At 45.2% G+C, this 24,292-nt stretch overlaps 1 long non-coding RNA gene across 1 annotated transcript; it reads left to right on the top strand.

The window, feature by feature from the left end:
- Positions 1-17,215: 17,215 nt before the first annotated feature.
- On the top strand, positions 17,216-20,329 carry LOC136325531 (uncharacterized). Its single transcript, XR_010729267.1, has 3 exons — positions 17,216-17,377; positions 17,476-17,571; positions 18,157-20,329. It is a non-coding gene; the product is annotated as an uncharacterized lncRNA (long non-coding RNA).
- Positions 20,330-24,292: the final 3,963 nt, after the last annotated feature.

The raw sequence follows: 24,292 nt of genomic DNA, 5'->3' as shown, positions 1-24,292 counted from the left end.
CAAAGGTCAGCCTGCCGTAGAGCTGTCACCCTCGCCACTGCCACCACCCCCGCAGCCACAGGGATTTGGGGCCCCGGGCCTTGGAGGCGCTTCCTTTGCTGATGCACCTCGAGCTTGTAGGAGCTGCACATTCCAGCAAAGGAGGCTGCGCTGTGTACCTGGCCTGCGCCACCCATGAGACACAACCCGTCTGCTGCCCGCGCGCATTAGCGGGACACGCTTTCTTAGCCGCCCACGCGAGTGGCCGCCTGCGCGTCCATAAGGCGACCATGGCCCGGCCGTCCAGGCAGCCGCTGGGACTCAAGGCGGTGGCTGCCACGGCTTCTCACGCTTGCGCTACTGGAAACTTGGTGGCTTCCGGAGCCTTCCTTGTATTTGGGGCACGCCTTCATGGCCGCACACCTTTTGTATGCGGATTCCGAGTATTGGCCAGAGCTCTCACCTGCCCATTTGTGTCTTTTTTGCCCCACTGACCTGGGAAGCCATCGCTTCTGCCTCCGCTGTTGCCTGCTCGCTTCACCTCGGAGGTACTGGGCAGGGTGAACCAGGACGCCAGCGCAAACCTTAGTCCACAAGCGGCCTTGTCCCTGCCGCTTTACCGGCTCTCGGCTCATCGCCCCTGCCTGGGGAGGCCAGCCTTCTGCTCTTTGGAGCCGAGATTTCCAAGGGCCTGAGACAAAGACTTTGGGAGCAGAGGGCTGCAGAGCCGCAAAGTTTAAAATGGCCATAACTGTGATATTCCCATTTTCCAAGTTAATCTTAGACTCCAAGCTTTTATATTTACATTCCTCTGTTTCTACCTCATTCTGATCAAACAACTTATTCTCAAATAAAAACATTTGTACAAAAAGAAAAAGGTTCCTCACTTTTGAACCTAGTACTCCCATAGTTATTTACTCCCAAATTATTACTATACTCTCTCTCCCCCCACACACTGTACTTAAAAGCTTTATTCTCTAAAAGCTTTAATTTACTTCGTGTGTTTACTTTTGGGGAAGTTTCATTACCTTTCCACTTTCCCTTTTTCGATGGCCCCATGTTGGGACCCAATTGTCACGGTCCAGCCATGACAAGTCTATTACAGGGTCCTTGAACTGGAAAAGATATGGGAGGGGAGCAGAAAGCAAACAACAAACAAAAACAATGAGTCCCCATGGTGGGAGCTCAGCGGAGAAGCCTTGCTCTGGATGCTGAGTGTGAACAGAAACTTATTCAGGGAAAGGGATCCTCACAGAAGAGGACATAGAAGGTGAGGAATGTTCACCCTTCCGGGGCAGAGAGGAGAGGAGACTGCACACCCATGAGGGTTCTGCAGAGCAGGGGACTGAGCGTGGCCTGGACATCCAGAGGGACCACTGCGGCCATCCTGAGACTTTGTCTTGTGTGCAGGGACATTATTAATCTGGCTGTGCCTGTCGCCAGTGCTTCAAATTAAAGACTTAGGTCTGTAGATAGTTCTAGGACTTTGCAAGGGGACATCCTGGGGCAGCTGGAGGAAAATGACAGCAGAGAAAACTGGGAAGGGCTGGAATGGCTCATGCCACGAGTTAGGACACAGGTAGGTGACTGATTGAACTGCAAGCTGGGGAAGTGGGAGAAATGGTCCACAGTATCAGGTAGATGAATAGTATCCCTGAGAGAGGCGGGGATGCCCCACCGACACCGGTGCTGTTGGGTGGAAGGGCAGGTGCGAGGGCTGTGTGTCGGGTTTGTGGTCCATTTGTCACATTGAGGCCAGGCTCTGAAAGTGGAGATGTGTTAGGAAGATTCAGAGACAATCAGTGCTGCAGAGACTGGTGTCCTCCTCTATGGGAAGACTAACGGTATAAGAAGTCACCAATTGCCAGGGCTCTTTGAATGTGTCATTCATGCATTTATTCATTCATAAAGTCATCCTTTAAACCAGTGGTAGTCAACCTGGTCCCTACCGCCAACTAGTGGGCGTTCCAGCTTTCATGGTGGGCGATAGCAGAGCAACCAAAGTATAAATAAAAAGATATATTTAAATATAGTAAGTTGTTTTATCAAGATTTATTCTGCCAAACTTAGCAAAATTCCAACATAAAGTACTTGGTAAGTAATTATTATTATATGCTTTAACTTGCTGCAACTCTGCTTTATAAATTTTATAAAGTAAAGTTACTTCCTTACTTTATAAATCACCATTACTGTGGAACCAGTGGGCAGTTAGAAAATTTTACTACTAACAGAGATACAAAAGTGGGTGGTAGGTATAAAAAGATTGACTACCCCTGCTTTAAACAGATAAGTAAAGAATGTCTCATGTGAGTCAGGCTTCCGACATGGGAAGGGTCAGGCCAGAGCCTGGATCACTAGAGCAGGAGGATCCAGACAAAGGCAGGGGTGCAGATGGCTCCAGATGGTCCCCCAGGCTGACAGATTCCTGGCATCTTCCAGATAGTCAACAGGTAGAACAGTGGGTGTCTTACAGATCCTTCCAATCTAAGTCTGCAGCTAGTGCAAGGAGGACAGTGTCTTTATAGATGTAGGGACAAATTAGAGGAGAAGGCAAAAAGGAGGAGGACCCTGCCCCTGTCCTGGGGTGGAATGAAGCAACACAGGCCATCTAAGCAGCCCTGGAACTGCACCACCCAGTCTGACTTCCAGGAGACTCTGAATGGGGAGCAGAGGTGCCCTGTAGTCTCACAGCCTTGAGGCTGCTCCAGGCATGATTGGCACAGCAGGTGCCTAAAGCCCAGCCTTTCCTGCTATAGGCAGTGTCTTCATGGGCACCCCACACACAGGAGACTTTCAGTCTCCCCTGTCCACCTGAGACTTCCCCAGACCTGCGCTATGCTCTGAGGCTCTTCCTACCCATCCTTCTCTCCCCCTTCCCGGGAGCAGCTGTTCTATGAAGGCTTCCCTCCCTCTCCAGCTCCTTCCTGTTTGTCCGCAACCAGCATTCCCTCCTCCAAAATATGACCCTTCTTTGTCATCTACATCGCATAGAACTTCCAGATTAGAGAGACAGACAATCCCAAAGAAAAACATGTGGCTTGTTTTGTTAATAATTACAGTAAATCAATTTTAAAAGTATATCATTGATTTACTATGTTAATGTCTATGTAGTGTGTATCTATACACATATATTATGGAGAAGTTAAAAGAGTCCCAGGAGGGGTGACCTCAGGACTATGCACTGCTTTAAATTCTGTGTTTTGTGTCCTCTGAAGTTTTAAGAAGTGCATTTGCTCCAGAGAAACACCATCTCATGAAATCTGTGGAAACATCTCTGGGTATGTTCATATCAGACGTCATATTACAGCTGTGGTTTGATTTAAACTTACTGAAGATCCCTGTATGATGAATGAGGCTATGACGTTTCTTCACAATGTGTAGCCTAGGGAACACTTCCAAAGAGGAGGGATTTGCATTATGTTTCTCGGTGCCTAAGTGTATCTTTGACCTTCACAGAAATGGGAGAAGAGGGTAAATTTAAACAGCAGCCTGTTCTTTTCAGACCCATAGAAAAATACAGACACCAAGAGTACAAGAACTATCACGAGTTTATTCATCCTGTGTCTCATGCTTGAAAACTTCTCCAGCCCTGACTGGATAGCTCAGGGGCTTAGAGTGTCGTCCCATTACACAAAGTTTGTGTGTTTGATCCCGGGTCAGGACACACACAGGAAAAAATAAATGTTTCTGTTACTCTGTCTTTCTTCCATCTTCTCTCTAAAATTGATAAATACATTTTAAAAACACCCTTAAAAAGATAAATACACCAAAAGATAATATATGAAGATAGATATGCTAGAATTTCATGTGCATTGTTTAAAATTTCAATATATTAACGGCACCCATAGTCTGGCCAAAAATTGTACTCTGTTCTCTGGTTAACAGGAGATTCCATGTGACTGGGCCACAGGCTCTCTGACCTCATGTGAGTGTGTGTAACTGTCCTGTCTAACAGACAGGAACACGGAAAGACAGAGAGATGACACATCTAGTCTCCGTCCAGCTGAATGGCCTAAACAGGACTGAAAGTCAAACGTGTCCCAATAGCTGAGAGCATGTCCTTTTAACCCAGTGGTTCTCATACTGGGATGATTAGGCTTCCTCAGGGGACATTTGGAAATGTCTGAAGGTGTTTTTGAGGGTCATTACTTAGAGAACAGGGAACTACTAGCAATGTAGTCATGGAGCCTAAAGGATGTTTCTATGTCTCACGTGTACAGAAGACCCCTCTCCACAGGCGATGACCCGATCTCCAATGTCAGACATGCAGAGGCTCAGAAACCCTGTTTTGAACTAAATCACCTCCATGAAGTGATTACAATGGAAATAGACAATAATCAAGACATGGGGGAAATCTGGAAAAAAAAAACTAGGACACAGAAACCGATAATCTCAACACAAACTTTCCAGCAGGAGACAGAAAGGAACTCCTCTCTGTGGTGCAGACGGTGAGGGCAGACCCAGGACGGGGAGGCTCTGGGGAGTTTTGGTCTCACTTCCCCCTGAGTCTGGAGCACTGTGTGATTATAGCCGCTGCCGCTACTATCATAAGACTGACAGTAGTAGTCGGCCTCGTCCTCGGGCTGCAGCCCAGAGATGGTCAGGGAGGCGGCGTTGGAGGAGCTGTCGATGGACCCAGAGAACCGATCTGGAACCCCAGAGGGTCTCTTGTTAAATTCATAGATGACAGTGGTGGGGGCACTGCCTGGGTGCTGCTGGTACCAGGACACATAGCTGCTCCCAATGTTGCCGCTGCTGCGGGTGCAGGAGATGGTGACCTTCTGTCCGGGAGACCCCGACACAGAGCGGGGCTGAGTCAGCACAAACTGGGCCCAGGACCCTGCAAGGAGGGAGCAACACAGAGATCAGGGAGGACAGAACAGACCCCTTTCCCAGGGAGGGGGGAGAGGTCATCCTCCCAGGTGACAAACAGGTGCCCTCCCAGAATTCCCTCAGGCTCCACCTGTACAGTGAGCCAGGAGGGCGAGGAGGAGTGGAGCCCAATCCATGGTGCAGACGCCCCAGACTCTGCTTCCTGACCCACAGCCAGGCCTGAGCCTTTACACTTCTTATATGTCCCCCTGACACAGAGGGGGGAAGTCTATGCAAATCTTCCTCTTTCTGGAGGCTGTGCAATCTTCCTTTTTCTTAGGCTCCTTTTACAGAGCAGGGATCCAGCTGATAACAGGAAACTAGAGGAGTGGGAGGGCTTCAGCCCAAGGATGACACAGGGAACCTGCAGAGGCAGGGAGGGGAATCACAGCTCAGGTACTGAGGGGCACATGCTCCTTTGGGAGAATGTAGGAGAGATGGCAGCCTCAGGCGACAGCTGGGTCTCAGGGCTCCTGGTCTTCATTGGGCCCCCTCATGTTTCCAGTCTTCTCAGATTGGCTCATTTCACTTAATAATATGTGTGTGTTATGTTCCTTCATGTTTTTCTGTGTCCTGATAACTATTATTTATATTTCCAATCATATTCCATTGTATAAATGGACAAGAATTTGATAACTCATTCACTTATTGAGGGACATAGCAGTTACTTTTTTAAGTTATAAGAAACGTGAATAAAGAAGCTACAAGTTTTTGTGCATCTGTTTGTTTGGACACAAATAACTGATAAGTAAACACCCAGCAATGTGATGTCTAATTGTATCATATAAAAGTGTGTTTAGTTTTATAAGAAACTGACATAGGGTCTACAAATGCAGTCACGTTATTTTGCACTCCCAGCAGCATGAGTTAGAGTTCCTGCTGCCCACATCCTGGGTAGCATTTGCTGTCATCCGTGTATTGAGGGTTATCCATTCTAATGAGACTAGTAGTATCTCTTGTTTAAAGTTGTAATGCCCAATGACACTGTGTTGAGCACATTCTCAGGTGCTGACTCCCAGGTGTACATAGTCCTCAGTGATGAGACTGCTCAGATCTGCTCAGTGGGCAGGCTTTCCCTACTATCGGGGACTGGAGCTGTGTTATAAAGATTATTTATATTTATTAAAATATAATATACCATCCCTCGATAATTGGTAAAAATACACAGATTGCAAAAAAACTTCATATTAAATTAATAAGTACAATACAGACTCCTTTAAGTGGTAGTAATTTAATAATGTAAGAATGTAATATTCATATTAAATTTTATATTGTACACACTTGAGTTCTTTGGATGTCTAAACAAACTTTTCAAAACATGTTTTACTCTTTAGTATCAATATATATTTTATTCCATTTTCAGTATAATTAGGTATTTAATAAAAAATTGAAGTGTTGTGTGATTTTCTATCTATTTTGTGCTGTAAATCAGGCCTGGACAATTGAATCCATGAAGGGAGGGGGCTGAGATATGAGGTAAGTGTGTGAGTCAGAGCCGACTGCTCATGTGCCTTTTCAGGTCCACAGGTGCAGGGAAGTCACACTGCAGTGAGGACACTGCCTGCCCAAGTGTGCAAGAGCCAGTAGAGAACTCTCCTAGCCTGCCTGGCCCAGAACCCTGAGCCTCAGGTGCAGTCCACCAGCGCCCCCTGCTGGTCTCAGAATACACATCCTGCAGCCCATTTCAACCACCCAGCTCTCCTGGAAGGGCTCTGGTTTGTGCAATTGTAAGGTGATGAACTTTTTTACAATGAAAAAAAAAAGCTCTCTTAGTCCACAGAGCTGGAGTGGGCTGCCTAGGCCTCTTATGCCCTCCCAGCTGGCTTCACAGAGGAGGGACTGCTCATGCAAATATGCCCCATCCCCTGCCCCTCCCCCAGTACACTGACAGGGTCTAGGGCCCTTGAACAGGGAGGTCAGCCTGTTGCACTAGTTTCACCATGACTGGGGCTGGGAGCTCAGAGGGGTTCACATGGAGGGCACTCAGCCAGACTCAGAGGAGTCATGTCTGCTAGTCTGTAGGCAGCAAAGGGCCCAGCCCTGGAGCGTCCAATCACTGGGGTGCTGCCCAGCAGGGATCACCTGTTTAGCAGAAATCCCTATTATTGCTTATGTGGCACCCTCTTCTGGTCGGCGAGCGAACTGCTCCTTTTTCAAGCTATTTCAGCATCTAGCCTTTGCCTGTTTTTCACTCTTCTGTTTTCAACAGGTTAAGAATTTTCCCTACAGGGGACAATACAAGCGCGGTCTGGTTTGACCTTCATTGATTCGGGCACACGTGAATCCTGACTCAGGAGAGCCTGAGGACTGCCGTGGAGCTGAGGAACACAGAGAGGGCAACAGAAAGCAACAAACAAACAAACAATAAAACAGTGAGTCCCATTGGTGTGGAGACCCAGTGAAGGGGATTACTCTGTGTGCTGAGTGTGAACAGAGGCTTATTAAAGGGACACAGATCTTGGCACTGTCCAAATTGAGTCAGTGGATAGAGCTTTGGCCCAGTGTATGGACAATCCCACTTTCGATTCCCAGTCAGGGCACACATGAGAAGCCACCATCTGCTTCTTTTCCAATTGCTCTCTCCCTACTCTCTTCCCCTCTTCCAGCCAGTAGATAGACTGGTTCAAGCACTGGATCGGGCACTGAGGATAGCTGGATGGTTTGAGAATCAGCCTCAGGTGCTAAAAATAGCTCTGTTGATTGTATCATAAACACAATACTGGTTTCAGAGTGGGTGCGCCTCAGGGTGTGCGCAGGAATCTGTTTCACTATCTCTCTGCCTCTCACGTAAAAAAAAAACCAAAGGGTAACAGATCTTCACAAAAGAAAGCATAGAAGGTGAGGAATGTTCACAGTTCCAGGGCAGATAGGAGAGGAGATGGCACATGCATCAGGTTTCCACAGAGCATGGGGCCAGGACGTGGCCTGGACATCCAGATAAGATAGAAATGTCTCTTGTGCATCAGATTTGCGACATGGAAAGGACCAGGTCAGAGCCTGGATCACTGGAGCAGGAGGATTCGGGCACAGGCAGGGGTGCAGATCGCTCCGGAAGATCTACTGGGCTAACAGATTCCTGGCATCTCCCAGATGAGACAACCAGTAAGACAGTGGGTGTCTTACAGAGCCTTCCCTCCAAGTCTGCAGCTAGTGCAGGGAGGACAGTGTCTTTATCGATGTAGGGACAAATTAGAGGAGAAGGCAGAAAGGAGGAGGGCCCTGCCCTTGTCCTGGGGGTGGAATGCAGCAACACAGGCCATCAAAGCAGCCCTGGAAGTGCACCACCCAGAACGACTTCCAGAAGACGCTGATTGGGGAGCCCACATACCCTGTAGTCTCACAGCCTCGAGGCTGCGCAAAGCAAAGATTGGCCCAGCAGGTGCCTAAAGCCCAGCCTTTCATGCAATAGGCAGTGTCTTCATGGGCACCCCACACGCAGGAGACTTTCAGTCTCCCCTGTCCACCTGAGACTTCCCCAGACCTGCGCTATGCTCTGAGGCTCTTCCTACCCATCCTTCTCTCCCCCTTCCCGGGAGCAGCCGTTCTATGAAGGCTTCCCTCCCTCTCCAGCTCCTTCCTGTTTGTCCGCGACCAGCAGTCCCTCCTCCAAAATATGACCCTTCTTTGTCATCTACTTTGCGTACAACTTCCAGATTAGAGAACAAAACAATCCCAAAGAAAAACATGTGGCTTGTTTTGTAAATTAATATACTAAATCAATTTAAAAGTATATCATTGACTTACTATGTTAATGTCTATATAGTGTGTATCTATACACATATATTATGGAGAAGTTAAAAGAGTCCCAGGAGGGGTGACCTGAGAACTATGCACTGCTTTGAATTCTGTGTTTTGTGTCCTCTGAAGTTTTAAGAAGTGCATTTGCCCCAGAGAAACACCATCTGATGAAATCTGTGAAAACATCTCTGGGTGTATCCATCTGGGACGTCATATTACAGGTGTGGTTGATTTAAACTTACAGGTGATCCCTGTATGATGAATTTTTTTTAATAAAGCTATGTTTAATGAGTTATGCATCTTTTTTAAAATATTTTATTTATTGATTTTTTAGAGAGAGAGGAGTGAGAGAGAGAGACAGAGAGAGAGAGAGAAGAGGGAGGAGCAGGAAGCATCAACTCCCATATATGCCTTGACCAGGCCAGCCCAAGGTTTCGAACCGGCGACCTCAGTGTTCCAGGTCCACGCTTTATCCCACTGCGCCACCACAGGTCAGGCCCTGTATGATGAATTAAGGCTCTCACATTTCTTCACAATGTGTAGCCTAGGGAACGCTTCAAAAAAGGAGGGATTTGCATTGTCTTTCTTGGTGCCTAAGTGTATCCATGACATTTACAGAAATGGATGAAGAGGGTAAATTTAAACAGCTGCCTGTTCTTTTAGGACCCACAGAAAAATACGGACACCAAGAGTACAAGAACTATCATGTTTTTATTCATCCTTTTGTCTCATGCTTGAAAAATTCTTCAGCCCTTACTGGATATCTCAGGTGCTTAGAGTGTCGTCCCGCTATGGTCAGCAAACTCATTAGTCAACAGAGCCAAATATCAACAGTACAATTATTGAAATTTCTTTTGAGAGACAATTTTTTTAAACTTAAACTATATAGGTAGGTACATTCCTAATCGAGGTAGCGCCCGCACGTGGTATTTTGTGGAAGAGCCACACTCACGGGGCTAAAGAGCCACATGTGGCTCGCAAGCCGCAGTTTGCCAACCAGGGCCCATGCAAAGTTTGTGTGTTTGATCCCTGGTCAGGGCACACACAGGAAAAGGTCAATGTTTCTGTCTTTCTGTCTGTCTTTCTTTCTTCTCTCTAAAATTAATAGATACATTTAAAAAATGCTCTAAAAAAGATAAATACACCAAAAAATAATATATAAAGACAGAGGTCTATATTTATGTGCATTATATAAAGTTTCAATATATGAACTGTACACGTAGTCTGGCCAAATATTGCACTCTGATCTCTGGTTGGTAGGAGATTCCATGTGACTGGGCCACAGGCTCTCCGACCTCATGTGAGTGTGTGTAACTGTCCTGTCTAACAGCCGGGAACACAGAACGACAGAGAGATGACACATCTAGTCTCCGTCCAGCTGAATGGCCCAAACAAGACTAAAAGTCAAAGGTGTCCGAATAGCTGAGAGCATTTCCTTTTAACCCAGTGGTTCTCATACCGGGATGATTAGGCTTCCTCAGAGGACATTTGGAAATGTCTGAAGCTGTATTTCTGGGTCATTACTTAGAGAACAGGGAACTACTAGCAATGTAGTCATGGAGCCCAAAGAATGTTTCTATGTCTCATGTGTACAGAAGACCCTCTCCACAGGCGATGACCCGATCTCCAATGTCAGATGTGCAGAGGCTCAGAGACCCTGTTTTGAACTAAATCACCTCCATGAAGTGAATGCAATGGAAATAGGCAATTATCATCAAGACATGGGAATAATCTGGAAAAAGAAAAAAGAGAAGGACTCAGAGATCAACAATCGCAACGCAAACTTTCCAGCAGGAGACAGAAAGGAACTCCTCTCCATGGTGCAGACAGTGAGGGCAGACCCAGGACGGGGAGGCTCTGGGGAGTTTTGGTCTCACTTCCCCTGAGTCTGGAGCACTGAGTGCTTATAGCTGCTATCATAATCATAAGACTGACAGTAGTAGTTGGCTTCGCCCTTGGGCTGCAACCCGAAGATGGTCAGGGAGGAGGTGTTGGAAGAGCTATGGGTGCCCGGAGAACCGATCTGGAACCCCAGAGGGTCTCTTGTTAAAGTTATAGATGACAGTGGTGGGGGTACCGGCCAGGTGATGCTGGTACCAGGACACATAGTTGTCCCTATGTTGCCACTGCTGCAGGTGCAGGAGATGGTTTCTTTCTGTCCAGGAGACCCTGAAACAGAGTAGAGCTGAGTCAGCACAAACTGGGCCCAGGACCCTGCAAGGAGGGAGCAACACAGAGATCAGGGAGGACAGAACCGACCCCTTTCCCAGGGAGGAGGGAGAGGTCATCCTCTGCCGCGGACCAGCGCGGCTCTAAATAACAGTGCGGAATTGAGGAAACATACTTGTCAAAACAAAACCGATGGGACCAGGAGGACTCTTCAAACTGCCTGGCAGTATCTGAGTGCCTCACAGCCCCAGTTCGCTTTATTATATAGAGCTATGCAAATCAAGGACCCTGATACAAAGTTGCACATCAAAGGCTAAGACAGGAACTCTCCCAAGGCAAAAATAGGATACATTAGTGAAATTTACAAACATCTGAAACAAACAGAGAGTCAGAGGAAGGGCATGTATATTGCTTCCTGCAACCCAAGGAAGGAAGTGGAGTGGGTGCAAACACTCAGCACAAAGCCAAATATGGAGATGGAGGGGGTAAAACTTAGCCCCCTGCCAAGCCTCGAATCTATAATGGCTTTTTGCCATTAATGGTCCACAACAATCCTCCCAGGTGGCAAACAGGTGCCCTCCCAGAATTCCCTCAGGCTCCACCTGTACAGTGAGGCAGGAGGGCGAGGAGGAGTGGAGCCCAATCCATGGTGCAGACGCCCCAGACACTGCTTCCTGACCCACAGCCAGGCCTGAGCCTTTACACTTCTTATATGTCCCCCTGACACAGAGGGGGGAAGTCTATGCAAATCTTCCTCTTTCTGGAGGCTGTGCAATCTTTCTTTTCCTTAGGCTCCTTTTACAGAGCCGGGATCCAGCTGATATGAGGAAACTAGAGGAGTGGGAGGACTTCAGCCCAAGGATGACACAGGGAACCTGCAGAGGCAGGGAGGGGACTCACAGCTCAGGAACTGGGGGCACGCGCTCCTTCGGGTGGATGTAGGAGACAGGGCATCCTCAGGCGACAGCTGGGTCTGGGTGCTCCTACCCTTATCCTGGCCCTGATGGGTCCCCCTCACGGTTCCAGTCTTCTCAGATTGGCTCATTTCACTTAATAATATGCGTGTGTTACAATCATTCATGTTTTTCTGTATCCTGATAAATTATTATTTATATTTCCAATCATATTCCATTGTATAAATGGATCAGAATTTGCTAATTCATTCACTTATTAAAGGACATAGCAGTTGCTTCCTTAAGTTATAATAAGCATGAATAAAGAAGCTACAACTTTTTGTGCATTGTTTGTTTGGACACAAATAACTGAAAGAAGTAAACACCCAGGAATTGTATCATATAAAAGTGTGTTTATTTTTGTATGAAACTGACATAGGGTCTCAAAAGCAACCATGCGACTTTGAACTGCCAGCAGCATGAGTTAGACTTCCTGCTGCCCACATCCTGGGTAGCATTTGCTGTCATCCTTGTATTGAGGGTTACCATTCTTCTTTTTTTTCTTTTTTCTATTTTTTTTTTTTCTGAAGCTGGAAACGGGGAGAGACAGTCAGACAGACTCTCGCATGTGCCCGACCGGGATCCACCTGGCACGCCCACCAGGGGCGATGCTCTGCCCACCAGGGGGCGATGCTCTGCCCCTCTGGGGCGTCGCTCTGCTGTGACCAGAGCCACTATAGCGCCTGGGGCAGAGGCCAAGGAGCCATCCCCAATGCCCGGGCCATCTCCGCTCCAATGGAGCCTTGGCTGCGGGAGGGGAAGAGAGAGACAGAGAGGAAGTGGGGGGGGGGGAGGTGGAGAAGCAAATGGGCACTTCTCCTATGTGCCCTGGCCGGGAATCGAACCCGGGTCCCCTGCACGCCAGGTCGACGCTCTACCGCTGAGCCAACCGGCCAGGGCTGAGGGTTACCATTCTAATGGGACTAGTGGCATCTCTTGTTTAAACTTACAATGCCCAATGACACATTGTATTGGGCATATTCTCCCACGCTGACCACCCAGGTGTACATAGTCGTCAGTGATGAGACTGTTCAGATCTGCTCAGTGGGCAGGCGTTCCCTAGTACTGGGGACTGGAGTTGTATTATAAAGATTATTTATATTTACTAAAATCTAATATAATATCCCTTAATAATTGGTAAAAATACACCAATTGCCAGAAACGCTATACATCAAATAATAAATACAATCCAGATTCCTTTAAGTGGTGGAACTTTAATAATACATTAATGTAATACTGTATTCATATTAAATTTTAGTATTATTCATAATCACTTGCATTCTTTGGATGATATCAAAATGAAGTTTTCCAAGCATTTTTTACCATTTTGTATCAATATGTATTTCATTCTGTTTGCAGTTTAATTAGTTGTTTAATAGAAGATTAAAGTGTTGTGTGATTTTCTATCTATTTTGAGCTGGAAATCAGGCCTGGACAATTGAATCCATGAGGGGAGGGGCTGAGATATGAGGTAAGTGTGTGAGTCACAGCCCTCTGGGCCTTCCCGGGGCCACAGGGGCAGGCAAGTCACACTGCAGTGAGGACACTGCCTGCCCAAGTGTGCAAGAGCCAGTAGAGAACTCTCCTAGCCTGCCTGGCCCAGAACCCTGAGCCTCAGGTGCAGTCCACCAGCGCCCCCTGCTGGTCTCAGAATGCACATCCTGCAGCCCATTTCATACCACCCAGCTCTCCTGGAAGGGCTCTGGTTTGTGAAATTGGGTCATTCTGATGCCACTACCCAGTGCAGTAGAATCAATAGATCCCCTCAGTGTAATTTTGTGTTGAGACATTCATTTTTGTAGGTCACTAATGATGTCCAGGTATCAGAATGAAGTGTGAGGTTACAATGTTTGTCCTTAGATTTCATGTGGCATTTTAAAAACTTTACACTTTATCATATATCCATAAGTCATTAGTCGCTAAAAGTACCCACTCTATGGATATAGCACAGTTTATTTAAACTATTGTCTACTGAGAGACATGGGGGTCATTTACAGTAACTGGCTATTATAAATAAAGCTGCTATAAATATTTGTGGGGGACTTATTGTAAGCACATACAGTATGTGTACATTTCTTTGTGATATACAATAGTGGGACATGCTAACAAGTATATGTTTAATTTTTTAGAAAGAACAGAACCATTCTTTAAAGTGATCTAATCATTTTCACTTCAACCAGAAGGACACAAGGTTCTAACTGTGCCACGTCCTTGTCTGCACTTGACATGGTCGGTCGTGTTAACTTTACCCATTCTCAAGAGATGCAGTGCCTTTTCATTGTGGTTTCAATCTGCATTTCACTGAGATCTTCTGAGGCTGAACATTCTTCCATGCGCTTACTTGTCATCTGTATATCATCTTTGGTGGAGCATCTTTTGAAATAACCTGATCAGCGGTGTCTTACGTGACAATTTTTTTTCAGATATGTGATTTGCAAACAGTCTGTGGCTCTGTTGCCATTCTGTTAACATTGTCTCTCAAAGAGCACACAATTTAAAACTTGACAAAGTTCAAATAATTTTTCTATGGTTTTTGCTTTTGCTGTTCTAGCTCAGAGCTCTGTACCAGCTTGAGCATTCTGTGCATGTCTCCTGGAATGACGTTCTCATGTCTAACAGCACACATGCTCTACGGGATACAGAGTGTTCTCACTTACAGTGATAATGCACTCCCCTCCTTCACTTCTATATTAGAGTAGTGGTTTAAAACACATTGTTCCTACTTAACATATGAAGAAGTAAAATGACCCAGTTAGAAGAAAGAAATCCTCAGGAGTTTATGTCTTAGAGGAAGCAGCTGCTGGGTGGAAGGAACCACAGGCAGCTGGACTCTGCCGGGACCCTGGGTGGGTGGGCACAGCTGATGAGACCTCAGCCCTGAGCTCAAGGACCATGTCTCTCTCCTCACACTTGTAGTTAGGAGGGTTCACTGGTTGTGAGATCATCAAGTAAGAGGAGACTGAATGTTATCAGGGAAGTTCGCCAGGCTGTGCGCACATGCTGGTCTGAGGACTGGAACCAGGTACTCGGTGAGTCATGTTCACCTCTGGGCCTCTGAAAACCTCAAACAGCATTCTTCTCCATCCACCATCTTCTCTTGGATGGTTTCTGTCATGAACGGGTTGATGTTACTTACCTATGAGGGCTTCCTTAAACCCTCAGATCTTATAATTTCCCTCTCAACTAAGGAAATGGGGACAGAAGTGACAGCAGAGTCACAAGCACAGGCAGAAATGGACAGGCAGAAGTGGGCTAGGAGCACGGGGGTGGGTCTGTCTGGTTCACAGGGACCTCGAGCAGGAGCAGAAGGCTCCAGACTGGAATCTCAGGGTTAGAAGTGGTCCCTGCTTCTGTATCTCATTAAACTCGTAGGTCTGACACCAGGCAGCAGCCAAGTGCCTGTTCACCCAATGCCTCAAGGACCTCCTGCAGGCAGTTTTCTGGTGCAGAACATAAAAGAGAGAAATGATTCAGCAAGTTTCTTTTTGTTTTTAGAGAAAAAGCTACCCGGGCAATACCTGCAGCTGTAAAGAGAGCATGGCAATAACTGAGACATCATTAGAAGGGAAGCTGCCTTTCAAAATAGGTCAGGCAAGCAAAGCAAAACAACCAGAAAACTCCTAAACTAAGTCATCATTTATGAAACACCTCTGAGAGAGAATGTAATGCAGCTTTGTTCTGATCCTTTGGACCTGACAAGGTGACATTGGAGGTTGCACGGAGACAGACCTTGCGGTGTCTGGGGCCCTTGATCCCGGCAGCTGGGCAGTAACCACGTGCCGGTTTCACAAAGGGTGCCAGCTCTGGAGGAGGTAGTTCTGCTGCTTTAGTGACTGCAGGGTCTGCAGAATTAGTGAGCATTTTATACGGACTATCTGGAGCCCAGGCAGATGTCAAGATGGGGCTTTCTGCCCTGCAAGGATCGGGTCAGAAGGAACATTCCATCTGCTTCTACAGCGGAGCCTTCAGAGTGAATCTTCAACTCTTCACATGATGTGGCCTTGTTGCAAGCTCATTCCAGAGGCAGGACAAGAGAAAGTGGGGGACAGGGGAGGCAGTGAATAAAAGAGCACTCTACTTGAGGCCAGCACACCTGAGTCCTGTCCCCCAAAGACCAACTTGTTCTTAGAATTGAATAAGCCCACCCCACCACCCTGCTCCCCACTCCTGTTCACACACTCTGCCCCTTCAACAGAAGATATGTTTAGAGTCTGTTACAAGGCTAGGCAATTTCAGCTAAAGCTGTCTCACTTGCAAAAGTATTATTGCTGAAGGCCAGTTTCTCAGCTTGTTTGAAAGCTATGTAGGCGGCTGTATAGACAGCAAGATGATAACCAGGGTTGCGGAGAAGAAGCCAGAATCAGAGCTGGGTGGGGGTATAGCCCTGTCAGACACCTTATCTTTTCCTCTTCTTCATCTTCTAAGCAGTCCCAAATTCCAAAGGTAGTAGAGAGCTGTAAGTTTACAGGGAATAAGAAACTTGCTATCACCATCTGCGTGTGATGGTGACCCTGTGACTTCAGTGAGAAGAGGGACATGGGACATGTGCTCTGTGACTTCTCTTAGGAGCCTGGATGATGTGGTGAGAGAAAGCTACTTGCCATCCACGGTCAGTGGACCACTTACCCCACCTGTACAAGTGCACTTTAGGCTCACCTTTCTGATATCTGCATGTTGCCTGAAATCCCTCCATCGTCACAAAGCCATCCTTGATTAATGAATGAGAGTTGACTGGTAATGAATTTCCTAGTTTCAAATTCCACAATTCTATTTGTACACATTAACTTTCCAAAAGCAATTCATTTCTTTGCTTACGATGTAATGATTTCTTGGTCAATTTGTGTATTTATGCCAGGTTGGCTCGTAGCTTGCATTTTCTCTGAGTTTCCAGAATTACTGGGCTGTGTCCTGGGTTTCTGTCTGCAGAGGGCACACACCTGGGGAGGGTGGGGCGAGCCCCCTGCACACAGACGAGGTGCAGGTGGTGGCATGGCGCATGCTCCATGGCCTCCAGCTACCGGGCCTCTGACAGGTGCACACTCTTCACGCAGGGTCAGCACAGCTTAGGACAGACAGGACTGGAAACACACAAGGGGTCGGGAGAGTCTTGTTCTGAGTTTCGAGATGTTGAGGAAACAAGTGATCTGCTTAATTGTAAGGCTTAACCTACTAATGACACCCACTCTCATTAAATGCAGGGCTGGAGGAGCCTCCATGCAACGCTGGGAAGATGCCAGGCAGGGTGGCCTGAGAACCTTCCCTCAGAGAAAATCGGGAGCCCTGGTTGCTGGAAAAGCCTCGGGTTTCACCATGTATCAAGTCCACATGGGGACTGATCACCTTCCAGTGACCGTTGCAGCCCGGGAGCAATTTGAGGGGGACGGGCTCTCCCCACCTTGCCGCCCCGCGGGTTGTCTGGATCCCTCAGCTCCGCCCATTGAGGCCCACGTGCCTCAGCCGTTAATGGTTCCTATAGCGCATGCGCGTTTGGTACCGTTTCCCGCAGCCAGGGCTCTAGAAGCCGCAGACGTTGGAGAAGCCAGACAGCAGGGACGGTTGGATACGGGAGCAGACTCTATGGACCAGGCAGCTCCTCATGCACAGACCTAAACTACCCAATGCGCATCTGTCCACGGGAAAGTAGAGGAGAACGAACTGCTTTTCAGGTGGGAGAGAGACACGGGCAGGGGTGTCCTCCACTGGAGGACCTGGGAGCCTGTAAGGCCACACATCCTCATGGTGACTCACTGATGCTCATGTGCAGATGCTGCTTTGGAGCCATGTGGGGTCGTTGGCTCCCTCTGACCCGGAGACTATGGAGGTTTGAGGGCCAGGCTCAGCTCCGCAGGCTGCGGTAACGGTGAGAAGTGCGCAGGCGCGGGCAGCCAGGGGTCTGGGCGGAGCTGGTCGGGACCGGGAGGCACAGCCCTGAGCGCAGTCTCTCGGGTGGACACTGTATCTATCCCAGTGCGACCCCGAACCCACCCAGGGCCTCACTGCCCCCGAGGGTTAGTACAGAGGAAACGTGGCTGCCTTCCAGGGAGGGACTAGAGGAACAGCAGCTGTGTCCTCACAGGAGAGACTCATGAGCCCTGGTTCTGAAGAAGCGCCAGGTCCCACTGTGGGCTGTCTCCCATTTGCAGCTGCTGCCTGAGAGCGATTTGGGGGATGGGGTGGGCTCCTTCTTCCCTGGAGGCCAAACAGGTGGTCTGTAGTGGGCCCAGCCCCAAGGGCAGCCGAAGGGACGTGTACTGCGCATGCGCATGCAACCCAGTTTGTGAGAGCCAGGGACCTGAAACAGGCAGAGGGCGGTGGGAACCATGTCACAGGTGCGGATCTAGGGTGAGCAAGGCATCTTCAAATTCCATCACAGCTGCACACTTTCTTACCTTAACTCATACAACACACACACCAGCTTCACCTGGAGTTCTTTTTATTTCTCTAGCCCATCAGATGGAGACTCTGAGATACTGATCTTCAATAGCCCAAGCTCTCTGGTTCTTAAGTGGAAAAGCTAATGTGTGGACCAGGCAATTCCGATGCTCTGAACTACTGACCTGCAGGTATCACTCAGCCATGGGGTCAGTATTCACCATTTAAGGGTCAAGGATGCGTGGAGAAGCCACACCCCATGCACATTATATAGAGCAGGAAGACCACGACTTCTAGAGAATCCCAGGAGACCAGCCAGGTGCTGGACACAAGCAGCAGTGGTGAGAGTTGTGCAAGAAGCACACGTGGTCCTGTTTGCACGGCACGACCAGGGGAGAGGACTTGGTTTTGTGAAAGATGGGGGTTTGCAAACTATAGGGTGTTCCCTCAATAAGGTTCAGATGAAGAGGTTGGCTGCCACCTCCATGGACCTCAAAAACTATTGATTCCAAAACAACCATTGAGCTCTTAGAGCTGCCAGGTTTGTCTGGGAAACAAGAACTGAGGCTACCACCCTCGCTGCAGGTTGGCCCATCCAGCCCACCTGGTGACACTTCAGAGACTGGACTGTATCTCTGGGAGTCCTTCCCTCCCCCACTCTTCTCTGTCTTATCTCACATGTTTGTGGAGGGAGGGAAGCGGATTATTGTTACTCACTGAACTTGTTTCTTCCAAATCTGATAGGAAGCCTGATGCTCCAGGAAGCTGTGCACAGATATTGTGCTGTTTTGTAGCAGGCTGGCCCAGGCCTGGGCTGTGCACATTCCAGTTTGAGAAGCATGTAATGATGTAGTATTTGGAGTTAATCAGAAAATTGTGTAGAGCCCTGGCCAGTTTGCTCAGTGGTAGAGCGTTGGCCTGGCTTGTGGAAGTCCCTGGTTTGATTTCTGGCCTGAGCACACATGAGAAGCACCCATCTACTTCTCCACCCTTCCTCCTCTCCTTTATCTCTGTCTCTCTCTTTCCCTCCTGTAGCCAGGGCTCCATTGAAGCAAGTTGGCCTGGGCACTGAGGATGGCTCCATGGCCTCTACTTCAGGCACTAGAATGGTTCCAGTTGTAACAGAGCAACACCCTAAATGGGCAGAGCATTGCCCCTTAGTGGGCATGCCAGTTGGATCCCAGGCAGGCACATGTGGGAGTCTGTCTCTCTGCCTCCCAGCTTCTCATTTCAAAAAAAATACAAAATAAAAAGAAAATTGTGTAGAGAACCACTTCATCTGAATGTGTCTGGCCTACATGCAACTGAGAACAGAGGAAGGGATGTGTTTGTCCTTGAGTGATCTGGCAAGTTACAGGTTTTCCAGGCTGAGTGTCATTGTGTCTCTATCCAAGCACTGTGTCCCACCTGGTCGAAACTCTATTTATGTCTCTGTGTTTTCATTAATTCTTAATAACTCCAGGTCTTCACTTCCCCACGCTGGTCACAGTAGAATTGGAACGGAAAAATAACTTAATGTTCCCCAATGTTGTACTACACTAGGTACCTATTGATCCAACTCACTTTTATAATGTATAGGTTGATTAATCTTAGAACTGTTATTTTTTGTCCAATGTCTGTCCGCAGCATCAAATTATCTTCTCCTGTATTTAAGAAATTTAAAGTAAGTAAAGCTTTGTGTAACATAATTCTAGGGGATAATCTTCCTTCTCTCTCCTTTTTGTTTAAGTAACATTTTTCAGAGTGCAATTACTGTGTTCAATAATCACTTGTCCTTGTGGATTATATTGAATTCTAGTAATATGTTTAATATTCTAAAATGCTAGGAATTGTTGAAATTTAGCAGAAGTATAGGTCATATTATTGTCATTTTTAATTGCTTTAGGAATGCCGATAACATTAAAAGCTTCAATAAGATGTTGAATGACACAGTCAGCCTTTCCTCTAGGCATGGGTGTGGCCTATTGAAAGGAAGATTAAGAGCATTTATAATACTATACTGAGGAGAGTTTTCAACATTATTCTGAGCTTCTTGCCTAGTAATTCTAAATTTTTGCATTAAACCTTTTCTCTTTGTATGAGTCTCTGTATGAAATTTAGTAGCTATTTCTATTGATTTAATGAGTAATTGATTAATTTTATTATTTGTAGTAGACATAGGTCCTAGTAAAGCTTTATGAAAACAAATGTGAGTTATATAGACAGGCGAATTTTGTTCCTACAATAAAAGTTGTAACTCTTGAAACAATTTGTGCAATCTAGAATTATTATTTAAAATATAAACAGTTTCTATAAGTTTAATTGTATGTTCTACATATTGTGAATCAGTAACAATGTTAATAGGACAGGATGTTCGAATTTTGTCTTCAACTACAATCAAACTACACTGATTTAAGGTTTCAGAAGCATTTTTAAGGATGACTGAAAGTTCAGCATTATTTTTACAAGCTATTAATATGTCATTTATATAATGGATAATTAAAGATTGAGGATATTTCTAACCAATTTTTTGTAAAGGTTGATTGACATAATGTTGATACAGTGTCGGGCTATTCAACATTGCTTATTTGAGTAATATAAACTTAGTAAGAATAGTTAGTTATGCTTATTGTTATAGACACAACAGCTAGCATTGCTAGACACAGAGTCAGAGATGTTTTTGAAGTCTTAGTCTTAATTAAACATTTTTTGCCTCCTCGGTAAATTTATTTAATTGTCAAATTTCCCTTTCTTCTAGTTCCGAATAATGCCGAGCCTTCAATCTTCTGGAAGGTGTTTACTGGTCTCTCGTATCTGTGGAGATAAGAGCAAAGCCTCACCCTTACATTTTGCCTACATTGCTGTTGTAAATTAGCAAACTGTCCATTTAAAAAGTTCACCTTCCGTAATATTATTAATAAGAGGGTTAGCATTAGCATTTTGATTAACTTGAATACAAGCTTGATTCTCCTACTAAGTCATAAATTGTAACTTTTTTGCTTTTGAAAGAACAGTCTGAGCTAACATTTCTAAATTTTTTGAAATAAAACATTCAGAGTCCATGAAGGAGGATAGCAGTCCTGCGTATAAACACAGTTAGTTTTATACTGGGAGCAAGTCATTTTTAACTCTTTAAGAGCTTTGACAGAATTTGGTAATTTGGTCATAGTGAGTATAAAAAACTCCTTGTCAGAAAGTTTAGACTGTAATTTAAAAAGTTGCTCTTTTAATTATTTATAAGGTAAATGTTTTTCTTTATCAGAGGCCAAATGACCCTTGTTATTTTCCTATTGTAAAAAAAAAATTAGAGCTTTGTTAGGGGCTTTTCCTAAGCCATGCAGCTTAGTGACCACTGCCTAAGAGGGCTAAAAAGAAAACTAATGTTACTTAGTAATAAGAGATGCATCAGTACCTATATCTAAAAGTCTTTTGTATTGTTAAGTCTATTATAGGGCATCAGAGGAACTAAATTCCCGCTTTCCTCAGTGCCTCCTTTTTCAGGATGTTGCCTTACAAGCAGCCAACTGTCTGAAGCAGCTTGAGATAAATTCTTAAAATGACTTAATTTTACTTAATGCGTTAGTTTTACAAATTTGAGCATTTTTTTTTTTTGTATTTTTCTGAAGCTGGAAACGGGGAGAGACAGTCAGACAGACTCCCACATGTGCCCGACCGGGATCCACTTGGCACGCCCACCAGGGGCGACGCTCTGCCCACCAGGGGGCGATGCTCTGCCCCTCCGGAGCGTTGCTCTGCCGCGACCAGAGCCACTCTAGCACCTGGGGCAGAGGCCATGGAGCCATCCCCAGCGCCCAGGCCATCTTTGCTCCAATGGAGCCTTGGCTGCAGGAGGGGAAGAGAGAGACAGAGAGGAAGAGGGGATGGAGAAGCAAATAGGCGCTTCTCCTATGTGCCCTGGCCGGGAATCGAACCCGGGTCCCCTGCACGCCAGGCCGACGCTCTACCGCTGAGCCAACTGGCCAGGGCCCCAAATTTGAGCATATTTTACACATAAACAAGACAATTTTCAACACAGAAACACAAGTATAACATATAACTTTAATTAATCCTAATATTTGAATTCTTATTTGATTTCAAACTTTGAATATACCTTACAATGTATTAACCAAATTAGCAAGTCTTAAGGATCCATATTTTATTCAATTTAAATTTAAATGAGTGCGCCTTATAATTTCTAATTTTAAAGCAAAAAAATATATATGGATGAAACTATTTTTTCAATACAAAAACCAGCATTTTTAATCTTTGTATGTAAACACTTAATTCAGGCATTAAAAATCACATTTTAGACAACATCAAACAAAAACTAAACAGAAATTAAAATCAGACAAACCAAAAACAAGGAGCTGGTTCTTTGAAAAGATCAACAAAATTGACAAACCCTTGGCAAGACTCACCAAGATAAAAAGACACAGGACTCAAATAAATAAAATCCAAAATGAAAGAGGAGAGATCACCACAGACATCATAGAAATACAAAGAATTATTGTAGAATACTATGAAAAATTATATGCCACCAAATACAACAATCTAGAAGAAATGGATAAATTCCTAGAACAATACAACCTTCCTAGACTGAGTCATGAAGAAGCAGAAAGCCTAAACAGACCAATCAGCAGGGAGGAAATAGAAAAAACTATTAAAAATCTCCCCAAAAATAAAAGTCCAGGCCCAGACGGTTATACTAGTGAATTCTATCAAACATTCAAAGAAGACTTGGTTCCTATTCTACTCAAAGTCTTCCAAAAAATTGAAGAAGAAGCAATACTTCCAAACATATTTTATGAGGCCAACATAACCCTCATACCAAAACCTGGCAAGGATGGCACAAAGAAAGAAAACTACAGACCAATATCTCTAATGAATACAGATGCTAAAATACTAAACAAAATACTGGCAAACCAAATACAACAACATATTAAAAAAATAATACATCATGATCAAGTGGGATTCATCCCAGAATCTCAAGGATGGTTCAACATACGCAAAACGGTTAACGTAATACACCATATCAACAAAACAAAGAACAAAAACCACATGATCTTATCAATAGATGCAGTAAAGGCTTTTGATAAAATACAACACAATTTTATGTTTAAGACTCTCAACAAAATGGGTATAGAAGGAAAATATCTCAACATGATAAAGGCCATATATGATAAACCATCAGCTAACATCCTATTAAATGGCATAAAACTGAGGACTTTCTACCTTAAATCAGGAACAAGACAGGGTTGTCCACTCTCTCCACTCTTATTCAACGTGGTGCTAGAAGTTCTGGCCAGAGCAATCAGACAAGACAAAGAAATAAAAGGCATCCATATCGGAAAAGAAGAAGTAAAGCTATCACTTTTTGCTGATGATATGATCCTATACATCGAAAACCCGAAGGACTCCACAAAAAGATTATTAGAAACAATAAACCAATACAGTAAGGTCGCAGGATACAAAAGTAACATACAAAAGTCCATAGCCTTTCTATATGCCAACAATGAAATATTAGAAAACAAACTCAAAAAAATAATCCCCTTCACGATTGCAACAACAACAAAAAAAATACCTAGGAATAAACATAACAAAGAACGTAAAGGACCTATATAATGAAAATTACAAAGCATTGTTAAGGGAAATCGAAAAAGATACAATGAGATGGAAAAATATTCCTTGTTCTTGGATAGGAAGAATAAATATAATCAAAATGGCCATATTACCCAAAGCAATATACAAATTTAATGCAATTCCCATCAAAATCCCTATGAGATTTTTTAAAGAAATGGAACAAAAAATCATCAGATTTATATGGAACTATAAAAAACCCCGAATAGCCAAAACAATCCTAAGGAAAAAGAATGAAGCTGGGGGCATTACAATACCTGACTTTAAACTATATTATAGGGCCACGATAATCAAAACAGCATGGTATTGGCAAAAAAATAGACACTCAGACCAATGGAACAGAATAGAAAGCCCAGAAATAAAACCACATATATATGGTCAAATAATCTTTGATAAAGGGGCCAACAACACACAATGGAGAAAAGAAAGCCTCTTCAACAAATGGTGTTGGGAAAACTGGAAAGCCACATGCAAAAGAATGAAACTCGACTACAGCCTGTCCCCGTGTACTAAAATTAATTCAAAATGGATCAAAGACCTAAATATAAGACCTGAAACAATAAAGTACATAGAAGAAGACATAGGTACTAAAA

This window comes from Saccopteryx bilineata, chromosome 2 (assembly GCF_036850765.1).
Source record: "Saccopteryx bilineata isolate mSacBil1 chromosome 2, mSacBil1_pri_phased_curated, whole genome shotgun sequence".
In the NCBI taxonomy this organism is placed as follows: domain Eukaryota; kingdom Metazoa; phylum Chordata; class Mammalia; order Chiroptera; family Emballonuridae; genus Saccopteryx; species Saccopteryx bilineata.
The sequence above is the reverse complement of the archived record's forward strand: the minus strand, read 5'-3'. Positions and strand labels throughout refer to the sequence as shown.